Source organism: Marmota monax, unplaced genomic scaffold (assembly GCF_021218885.2).
Source record: "Marmota monax isolate L192 unplaced genomic scaffold, Marmota_monax_Labrador192_F-V1.1 WCK01_AAM20220418_F8-fsc00183, whole genome shotgun sequence".
NCBI classification, from domain to species: Eukaryota; Metazoa; Chordata; class Mammalia; order Rodentia; family Sciuridae; genus Marmota; species Marmota monax.
Genome location: NW_026694841.1, coordinates 2,123,965 through 2,135,771, shown reverse-complemented (window position 1 = coordinate 2,135,771; position 11,807 = coordinate 2,123,965). Strand labels below are relative to the sequence as shown.

The 11,807-nt window shown below is 41.3% G+C and overlaps 1 pseudogene; it reads right to left on the bottom strand.

Moving 5' to 3' along the window:
- Positions 1–331: 331 nt before the first annotated feature.
- Positions 332–5,220, bottom strand: LOC124080389 (sugar phosphate exchanger 3-like; annotated as a pseudogene).
- Positions 5,221–11,807: the final 6,587 nt, after the last annotated feature.

Genomic DNA, 11,807 nt, shown 5'->3' with positions numbered 1-11,807 from the left:
AGTTCTTGAGGCTGCAGTACAGGGTCCAAGGCCAATATGATACTAGGGTTAAAGGCATAAACCTCAAAGGGCCAAACAGGGATGCAGGTAGGTTCATCTGCCATCCAGTACATTCATGAAACAACAATAAAAATCATCAAAAATAATTCCTATAGTGTAGAAAAATAATGCAGTCTTCACTCCTGGCCAGTCCAGGGTGGCTGGCAGTGTTGAAAGAGGTTTGGTAAGCCGAGGTTATATTGGCGCTCTTAGACAACCCCAAATGTAGTGAATTAAAAGATCTTATAGTCTCATGTGTCTCCCACTGTTCTTTTTTTCTTGTGGGCACCATTCATTCAATATGTGAGCTTGTCTCCTTTGTACAAGAGAGATTATTTCCCTCACTATTAATGGTGAGACAAACAGAATTGTACCAACTAGTCTGTGAAGAGAAGAAAGGATTAAATATGCAGTGACAACTTACTTCAATTAGAGCATCATGCTTTGGACATAAACAATGGGTTTGGCAATTACATTCATTTTGACTATTTAGAAAGATAATTTTGATCTTCAGTGAATTAGAAAATGACTTTTGAAAATTACAGTTAATTTCACAACATACTTAATGACATATTAGCTGTCAAAAAAGAACTTAAGTGAAGGATTTCCATTAGGTAGAGCAAAACACCCTTGCTGCAGCCCCAGCAAAAAGCAGGGTCTCACTGATGGAGATGGTCTTTCTACAACAGCATGACCACACCAGCAGGTTCTCCAGAAGCTACTTCCCTTGACTTAGCAGGGAGGCCAAGGGTGGAACCAGTCGTATGGCTCCGTCTCTGGAAGCCAGGAGGCAATTAAAAGAGAGCTCCAGAGGCTTCCTGGGGTTGCCGATCCCAGGGCTCCTCGGGCCAGACAAGAAGACAACCCCAGGTCCTAGGGTGGCTAAGGATGCCTCCAATCAGGATGGCCCAGATCTAAGGACAGGACACTACAGGCATCCTTGGAGGACAAGGCCACCACCAGACTCTCAAATAGACCTGTCTTGACAACTGTTCCACCAATAGTGTGGCAGAGTGTGTAACACGCCTATTCATCACTCTGAAAGCACAAGGCCTTATTTCATATTGGCTATTTCCCAGAGAGTACAAAATCCCAGCCAAGAGTGTCTAAGGTGTAACTATTTCCTCCAGAGATGTTCATCATTCAGAACCTGCACACGGGGCAGTGTTAATCAGATCAATGCTTCTCTTTTAACTCTATGTTGCTTGGCACACACTGTAATTTCCTTCAGAAATCTCAAATTATATTTTAGCAGATACAGAGCAACCCAGAAGAGTACACTGATGAATGGTTGGCAGATCTTAAGTAACTCCCTTGTTGTTCTGGAATTATAAATGTCAACACTCATTAGACTCAGATCAAGGATAAACTGAGGACCCTTTTCCTCCTTGAGAAAAGAATGTGTATTTTTGACTAATAAAACATTGCTTTTCACAAAAGGGTCTTTAAAAGCAATCAGCAATTTTACTGCTTTTCAAAAAGTGACTTAAATAAATACTCTAAACAAAATCACTAAGAAAAATGACAAGTTTATGAAAAAAAAAAGGCATACACTTACCATGAGAATGAAAAAGTAGAAAACCCACATCCATCCTAAGTTGTCCTGGATCCAAGATACCAAATACTGGCCCACCCAATGCTCCCAGTTCCATCAACAATTCCTATGACCGTTGCCAAAGCCTCACTGCTCTCTTGGATCAGCTCTTGGTGACCCAGGTCACCAAGCTGAGCTAATCATGTTAGAAGGTCCACCAATAAAAACCCTGTAACTGGCATCAGAAGCGCATGGGTGGACTTATTATTTGGAGAACGACTGTACCCAACAAGGGAGCCAACTGCAGGATCAGGCTAAGGGCCTGAAGCCTTGCAAAGTTCCACCTGTGATTCCTCCAACATTGTACCAGATGGACAACTGGTCAGCTTCAGCCTCCTTCCATCCGAAGATAAAAGGGCAACCAGAAGAAGAAGGAGTGATTCAGCAGTTTCAGGCAGGCGGAGGCCAGTGAATACGGTATGACACCAGGAAGACAGAAAGCCTGGTGGAAGCTTATCGCCTTCCCTTGGGCACCAGTTCTGGACTCTTGGATAGAGTAATTAGGCTCATATTCATCTTCGTTTCAGTACCGTTTTCTTCTGCTTCAATACCTGGGAGACCAATTTCTTCTGGTGACACCAGGAGTCCAAAGAAGATGACGATCCCACCAGCAAACTGCACAGACGCTGTCACCAGAAAGGCATACTCATAACCATACTGCAGAACAGATGAAGCTAGACATGCTCCCAAAATATTGCCCACAGAAGCACAGGCGCTCCAGAGACCAAAGGCAACTCCTCGCCACAGTGGGGGAGAACAGAAAAATAGTATCCACGTTCCAAGGGAAAGAGCAGCCTCCTGTGTACTGGGAAACACATGGTTGCTGCTCCAGATCTCTACAGGCAGCTCAGCTGTTGTGTTAAAAGCATTTGGGGTCCACTGCTTGGAGATACTAACCTTGACATTGCTAAATGTTTTTCTGGAAGCATGGAGCCATGGATAACTGGAGAACGTGAGCAGGAATACAAAGACGTGGTGAGGGCTGAACGTGGTGAGAGCACAGTCCCTCTTGGGAAAACACTCGGCCAGGCCACGGGGCTCCGGATGCCTTCTCACCTCTGGCCTTGAAGTTTACTGGTGAATGATTGACATCATTGGTTCTCCCCAAGACCCGCAGGATTCCCACCTCACCTCCTATAGTCTTCTTCTTTGTCTCATTTTATGATTTTAAATTTAAAATCTATTTTATCTGATGGCTACTCCTGATCATTTTTGTTTCTATTGGCATGGTCTGTCTTTTTCATCTCTTCACGCTCATTCTGTATGTGTTCTTACTGGTAAAACAAGTTTCTCATAGACAGCATATTGTTGAGTCCAGTTTTTTTGAACTGTTCGTTCAGTCAATATCTTTTAAATAAGAGAATTTAGTCCATTTACATTTTAGCTTTTTATTGATAAATAGACATACTCTTGTCATTCTGTTCATTTCTTTCTGGTTGTTTAATATCTATGTTTCTTTCTTCCTATTGTTCATCTTTAAGGTCTGGTACATACACAAGTTCATTTCTCTTTTCTTTCTGCTCTACTGAGAGTTTTATACTTTCATGCATTTTTATCACAGTGGAGATTATCCTTATGCTTCTAGGGTAAACTCCCTTAAACATTTCTTGTAGTCAGGTGGTGACAAATTCTCTTAGGTTTTGCTAGTTTGGAGAAGTCTTTATTTCCCTATAATTTCTGAAAGATAGCTTTTCTGGTATAGTATACTCACTTTGCAAGGGTTTTTTTTTTTTCTTTCATAGCATTGAATATATCCCATTATTCTAACAGCCTATAAGGTTTTTACAGAGAAATCTGCTGTTAGTGTAATATAAATTGTCTTCTGTGTATGTGCTAGTCAGTTTTTATCACTATGACCAAAATACCCAACAGAACAACTTAAAGAAGGAAAAGCTAATTTGGGGTCACAATTTCAGAGGTTCAGTGCATGTTGGGGTAAGTCCATTACTTTGAGCCTGAGGTGAGGCAGACAATGAAGGCAGAAAGGTGTGGTGGAGGAAAGCTTCTCTGCTCACGGCAGCCAGGAGGCAGATAGAGTAGTAGAAAAATCAGGGACAAGATATAGTGCCCAAAGGCATTCTCCCAGTGACCTATTTCCTTTAGCCACTCTCACCTGCCTACAGTTACCACCCAGTAGTGCATTTAAATTATTAATCCATCAAATTGATTAATCCACTGATGAGGTTATGGTTCTCATAATCCAGTCATTTTACCTCTGAAAATTGCTATATTGTAAACTTTGGTGCATACTTAGAGCCAAAACACAACAATGTGACTTGATCCTTTTTCCATTTTTAGAATTATCTCTTTGTTTTGTACTTTTGACAGTTAAACTATAATATGCCTCAGAGATGGCATTTCTGGGGGTGTTTGTTTGTTTTTATTTCTTGAGCCTTACCTGAGTTTCTATATATGTTCAACTTTGGAAACTTTTTATGAATTTATAATTAAGTAGGTTTTATCTGCCCTTTCCCTTTTCCTTCTGGAATATCCTGAGAATATTTGCTCACTTAATGATGTCACACAATTTTAAAAGGCTTCATTCATTTTTTTCATATTTTAATTGTTACATTATGATTATACAAATGGTGTCACCTATGTGCACACAACATAACAATATAAGTAGACAGTATCTTTTCCCAGCATTTTCCCCTCCTTCTCATCTTCACTCCCCCTTGTCCCTGCTTCAGTCAGCTTTGCATCACTGTGACCAAAATACCTGACAGGGAAAACTTAGATGAGGGACAGTTTATATGGGGCTCACAGCTTCGGAGACCTCAGTGCACAGGCATCCGCCTCCACTGATCTGGCTCCAAGTTAAGCAGCACATCATGGGGAAAGAGCCCAGAACAGGAAATCTGCTCATCTCATGATAGGGTCAGGAAATGGGGCTCATAAGGAAGATGTACCCCTACAGGACATGGTAGCAGTGATCCACCTCCCCCAGTCATGACCCACCTGCCTGTAATTACCCAGTCCATTCACAGTAGGTGAGGCGATTAAGTCGTAGTTCTCACAATTTAATCATTCACCTCTGAATATTCCTGCAGAAACACAGAAGTTATTTGGTGGGGGGGTATGTTTAGATATGAGCTGCCCCCAAAAGATCCTATATGAGAAAATGCAGGAATTCTCAGGGGTAAAATGGCTGGATTGTGAGAATTGCAATCTAATCAGTCGATTAATCCACTGATATGGATTAACTGGGTGGTGATTGGGTTGGTTGGATGTGGCTGGAAGAGGTTTGTCATGGGGGCATGACTTTGGGGTTTACATTTTATCTCTGGTGAGTGGGGGGATCTCTCTCTCTCTCTCTCTCTCTCTCTCTCTCTCTCTCTCTCTCTCTCTCTCTCTCTTGTTCTGAGCATTCTTTCCTTCCCAATACCCTTTTGCCAAGATGGTCTGCTTTATGTTGGGTCAGAGCTATGGAGTCAGTTGACTGTGGATTAAACCTCTGAAACCATGAGACAAAATTAACTTTTCCTACATTTTTCTTCTCAGATCTTTTGGTCACAGAGGTGAAAAAGCTAACGAAATAAAAAATTGGCACCTAGAAGTGGGGTTATTGCTATGACTCACCTGACCATGTGGTTCATAAGCCCTTGGAGCTGGTTTGTTGGGGGAGGAATTTTGAAGTTTAGAGATGCAAGCTGGAAGAGCCTTAGAATGTTGTAAACAGAGCTTAGAATTGGCAATTCTCGTGGAAGGTCAAAATAACGAAATGCTGATAGGGTTGTGGGAAGTAAAGATGGGGCTCATGAGGTTTCAGAGGAGAAATGGAACTCTATTGGAAATTGGAGTTCAGGCCATTCATATCATATTCTGGAAAAAAAGTCGCCTGTGTCCTGAGACATTTTGCCCATGCTCTAAGACTTTCTATGAGGCTAAATTTAAAGGTAATGTACTAATTTATATGGCAGGAGAAATTTACAAGGCAACATAGCATTCAGGTGGTGGCATGAATATTGCTGTAAACTTTTATCTAAGTTTACTGTGATAATCAGGAACAGAAAGCAGAGCATAAAGATTTGAAAATCTTGCTATTTGACCAGACATGTGAATAAAACTGGGGCTAAAGAAGACGTGGATGTTAAAGACAATTATAGCCACTGAAGAAATGCTAAATACAATAGGAAACAATAGAAAAGATGGGTTGAGGGTATCTCAGAAATTGGCATGATCACACCTATGTCAGACTCAAGGGTGTAAAAGTAAATTTTCCTTTAAGAAGAGACTAAGGAGCACCTGCTTTCACAGTGGGGGGGAGCACGAAGTTGTTTCACTGTTCTTAGTCAGACAGACACAAACATACTGCTGCAGACACTGTGGTCACAGGAAGCTAGGTTGCAGCTCAAGGTGGCTGCAGACCTTGGAGTAAACTATGTGGTGCTGTTCTGCAGGATTGCAAGATGTTGAAGTTAAGGAGTCATGGAGACTTCCACTGATATTTCAAAGGAATGCCTGGGAGGCCAGAGAAATGCAGCAGATTCTGAGTCCCTCTGGGCTGCCCCTAAGAGATGATGCATGAAGATGTAAGAAGGAAAATAAAGCTGCAGCAGAGACCCTCAAGATCAAGAGATGTCAGTTCTGTGGGACATCTGTCAAGAAAAGATGTGTAAGAATGGAGCAGAAACAAGCCAAGACAGTGGCCATGTGGTATGGGGTCTTTTGGTCAGTTTTTTACTGCTATTACTAAAAGATTTGACCAGAACAATTTTAGGGGAGGAAATGTTTATTTGAGGACTCATGGTTTCAGAGGTCTCTGTCCATGGAAGTCCAACACCATTCCTTGGGGCTTGAGGTGAGGCTGAACATCCCAGGGGAAGTGGCTCACATGATGATCAGAAAGCAGAGAGAGACATCTCCATTCACCGGGTATAAAACACGTACCCCAAAGCCACGTCCCCAGTGCCCCACCTCCTCCAGCCATACCCCACCTGCCTTCAGTTGCCACTCAATTAATCCCAGAAGGTGATTAATTCACTGATTGGGTTAAGGCTCTCGTAATCCAATCATTTATTCTCTGAACCTTCTTGCATTGTCTTACATGTGAGCTTTTGGGGGACACCTCACATCCAAACCATAACAGGCTTCAGTGTCATAGGGGCAGAGCTACACAAGTCCCTTGTAGAGAACATCACACTGTAATGTGCCTCAGATGCTGAATGGAGAGCTACAGGACTTATTTCTCAGGTGGGCTTCAGTCTTGCTTTGGTCCCATCCCTGCCTTCTATGCCCCTATTTCTCCTTTTTTTGTAATGGAAATGTTTACTCTGTGCCACTGTATATTGGGTATATGTAACTTGCTTTTGATTTTTACAGATGCTCATGCTGAGAGTTTGCCTTGAATCTCAGAAGAGACTGGACTTGACTTCTGGGCAATGCTGGAACTATTAGTACTGTGGGACTCTTAGAAATGGACTAAATATATTTTGCATCGTTATATGGGTATGAAATTTTAGGGACCAGGGATGGGATATTATGTCTCAGATATAATGTGTTCCCCAAAACTCATACTCATGTGAGAGAGAATTCAGGAATGCTCAGGGTTGAAATGGTTGGAATGTAAGAGTTGTAACCTAAGTTGTAACCTCTCATGGATTAATTGGGTGGTAACTGGTGGGGCGGGAGGAGGTGGGTCACTAAGGGCATGACTTTGGAGTTTTCATATTCTCTCTCTCTCTCTCTCTCTCTCTCTCTCTCTCTCTCTCTCTCTCTCTCTCCCCTTCTTGGTTCTCACATCCTGAGTTGCTTTCCTCCCCACACATCCTTCTGTCATGATGTTCTGCCTCACTTTGACCCAGAGCTGTGGAGTTAGTCAACTGTAAACTGAAACTCTGAAAGTCTGAGCCAAATAAGCTTTTCCTCTACATTATTCTTGTCAGATCTTTTGGTCACAGGAATGAAAAAGCTAACTAAAAGAGAGGAAGCCTCATAACATTCTGCCCTTGACCCAAAAAAACTCATGTGCTGTTCACAATGCAAAATAAGTTTAGCTGATTTTCAATATTCCCATAGTCTTAACAGTTACTGCATTGTTAAGTCTAGTCCAAGTCTAGTCCAAGTCCAAAGTCTCTTCTGAGACTCAGAGCAAACTCTTGGATGTGAGTCCCTATAAAGATTGAAAGCAAGTTACATATACCCAATATTCAGTGGCACAGAGTAAGTATTCCTATTCCCCCCCCCCAAAAAAAAGGGAGAGAGAAATGGAGCATAGGAAGGAGGTATGGGGCAAAAGCAAGGTCAAAGCCCAGGCAAACAAACAGGTCCTGTAAGTCCACATACAGCACCAAGGACACATGCCCTGTGATGTGCTCTCCAAAGGCCTTGAGCAGACCTGCCCTGGGCCTTGCCAGTTGTAGTGCACGTGGGCTCTCTTTAGCCTGCTTCTCTCCATAGCCTTCCTCTGTTCTTGGCAGATAGTCCAAGTTACTGGGATTTCTTCATTCCTGGGTCTTCATTTCAGCTTCAGCTTCACCTTTACATCTTCATCACTGCACCTTTGGGGGAAGTTCTCAGGGACACCAACCCTGCTATGTACTTTTCCTGGCCTCCCAAGCCCTCCTTCAAGATCCCAGCGGAAGTACTAGGGTTTGACTCAGTAGTAGAGCTCTTACCTAGCACATGTGAGGCACTGGGTTTGATCCTCAGCACCACATAAAAATAAATAAATAAGATAAAAGTATTGTGTCTATCTACAACCAAAAAAAATCTCAGTGGAATCCTCCATGACCATTTATCCCAAGCATCCTGCATTCCTAAAGTATCAGCACCACAGAGATGACACCAAGGTCTGCTGCCAGTGTATGCAACACCTGGGCCCTGTGGGATCATGGCTGCAGTGGTCTCTAGTGCCTGCACAGCTCAGCATGGTGAATCAACTTCCTGGAGCCCCCAGACAAGCAGGGTGCCCCCATGATCTCTCTCAAAGGAAATTTTCTTTTCTACATCATTGTAGAGCCTATAATGGGAGTGGTTTTCCATATTCCTGAGATGCCCTCAAGGAATCTTTCCTATTGTCTTTATGCAAAGTACTTAGCATCTTTTTAGGGACTGTAATCCCTTCAGCATGCCTTCCTTGGCCCAAAATTTACATGCACTTTCCTAGCCAAGTTGCAAGTTTTTAAAATCCTTTAACTCTGCTTTACGCTACAAATTCTTACAGTAAACCTGGCTAAAATGTGCCAGCAATATCCATGCCACTGACTGTTGTGCTTCCCTGAAATTTTCTCCACTAGTTTAAGTAGCATATCATCTTTGAATTCAGTCTTATGGTAAGTCTCATGACCTAGGGGACAGGCAGCTAAGTTCTTTAGCAACATATAACATGAGTGGCCTCTAGTCCAATTCCAAAAAGAGTCCTCATTTTCCTCTGCAAACTTGTGAGTATGGTTCATATTCCTATTGGCATTTTGATCTACTGAGCTTCCATTAGAACTGCCTATTAAGCTCTGCTCTCAACATTCTAATGCTTTTCAAGTCTGCATCTATAAATCTTCAAAATTTCTCCTGCAAACAATCTCCAAAGGCTACTGAACCACAAGCATGCTTCTTGACACCAATTTCTGTTTTAGTCAGCTTTGCATCACTGTGACCAAAATGCCTGACAAGAACAACTTAGAGAATGGAAACTTTATTTGGGGCTCATGGTTTCAGAGGTCCCAGTCCATAAATGGCCCACACCATTGCTCTGGGCTCACAGCCAAGCAAGGGAAAGCTTCTCAGCTCATGGTAGGGTCAGAAAGCAGAGGTAGGTAGCCAGAGGGAAGATTCACCCTTCCAGGAAATGCCCCAGTGACCCACATTGTCCAGCCACACCCCACCTGACTAGTGACCACTCAGTCTGTTCAAACTAAGATGGACTTAATAGGTTACAGTTCTCACAATACAATCATTTTACCTCTGAATATTCCTGCAGAAATACTGGAGTTTTGAGGGTGCTGCGCCCCTCCCCTGACTCAGGAAATGGCAAGGCCCTACTGAGGTGGATGGCGCAAGGCGTCCATCCTCTGGAGGAGCGCAGTATGTTTCTGGGAATGGGCTGGTTTGTTTTTGTATTCCTTTAATAAGTATAGTGGAGACTTCTCATATGACCATTAAGTATGAAGGAAAAAACATGACTTTCCCAACTAATGCAACTACTTCTAAAGAATAGATCTGTTTGCTCTAAATGCAATGATTCAGCTGTGGAGCGTAAATTGTTAATGTCTAATGAAAAACTCCCTGTATTCCTGTCAAGGAAGTTTTTGAGAAATTAAATTAAAATCTAGAGAAGAAAAATTAATGTTAAGAAGACAGATTAGTGCTTAGTACTGGGCAACTTGTTCTTGTTCCTGTGCACAATGGTTTGTGCTCTTGCTCTTGTTTGATTAAAATTAATAACAAGTCAACCACTTGCCGTAACCATGGCACCGGTTCCAGTCAGTAAGTCAAGAAAGAATAGTCAAGGTATAGGCCAATAGTCTGGGACATTTCTAACTATTATTAAAAGTTAACTAAGCCGAAACAGCTCAAAGCAAAACGCGAACTGAAAGTACAAATGCTTGCTTATGCATAAGCCAAGATACAGTCTTCTATTCTAATTGTAGCTACGTAATATTTTGTTTCTTTGAATAATGATTCCTGTTTTGTAACCACAAAGTACTGTGAGCCTGCCAAAATGAAAAGTATATATGATCGACTTCACAAGTAAAGATGGGGATCAACACCTTCACTTTGGTGTCTGTGTTGTTTCTCCACCCCTCTTTCGCTGACTCCTCACCATCCGTTGGTCTCCTGAGAACCCCTGTTGGAGCTGGTCTCTGACATGAGGGGACACTTCATTTAAAAAAAAATAACTCCCTTTCCTCTACTCTACTGAACTACTAATCTCCCTTTGATTTTCATGAGAACCCCCCACACTTTACTTTTCCTTTTTCCTCTCTAGTGTCCACATATGACAGAAAATCTGACCCTTGATTTTCTGAAACTGGTTTATTTAGCTTTACATAATTTTTTTAATTCCATCCATTTCCTGAAAATAATATCATTTATTATTCTTTACCGATGAATAAAATTTCATTATGTATATATGCCACATTTTCTTTATCCATTCATCCATTGACAGACACCTAGATTGGTTGATTAATTTGGCTATTGTGAATTGTGCTGCTATAAACATAGATATGCATGTATCCTTATAGTACATTGGCTTTAATTCTTCAGGATAAATACCAACAAATGGAATAACTGGGTCATATGTGGACCTATTCATTGTCTTTTGAGAAATCTCCATGTTGATTTCAATAGTTGTTTTACTAATTTACAATCCTACTAATAATGTAAAAGTATTCTTTTTTGTCTACATCATTTCAAGAATTTATTATTGTTTGAATTCTTGAAGGCTGTCATTCTAATTTAAGTGAGATGAAATCTCATGTAGTTTTTGTTTGCATTTCCCTAATTGCTAACCATGTTGAACTTTTTATTTTGGTACAGGTATTGAACCCAGGGGCACTTAGCCACTGAGCCACATCCCCAGCTCTATCTATCTATCTATCTATCTATCTATCTATCTATCTATTTATTTATTTATTTATTTATTATTTTGAGACAGGGTCTCAATAAGTCACTTAAGGCCTCACTAAGTTTCTAAGGCTGGCTTGAACTTGTGATTACCCAGCCTCAGGGCATTCACCACTGTGCCTTGCTTTATCTGAGTCATTAATTTGTATAGTGTCTGTTTTATGTATTGAGGTGCACCAATATTTGAGGTATAAATATTTACTATAATTATATCTTCTTGGATTGTTCCTTTTACTGATCTGAAGGAAACTTCTTTGTCTCTTCTGATTTGGCTTAAAGTCTGCTTAGTTGGATATGGGAGTAGCTACTCCTGTGTGACTTGGGGCTGCATTTGAGTCCTATATCAATTTCTGTCCTTTCACTTTTAGCCTATGGCTGTCTTTTCCTGTAAGTCAGTCTCTTGAAAACCACATATAATTGGTTCTAGTTTTATTTATTTTTTTAAAAAATAATCTATCATGAGTCTATTTTTTTTAAAGAGAGAGAGTGAGAGAGGATTTTAAATATTTTATTATTATTATTATTATTTTTTAGTTCTTGGCGGACACAACATCTTTGTTTGTATGTGGTGCTGAGGATCGAACCCAGGCCGCACGCACACCAGGTGAGT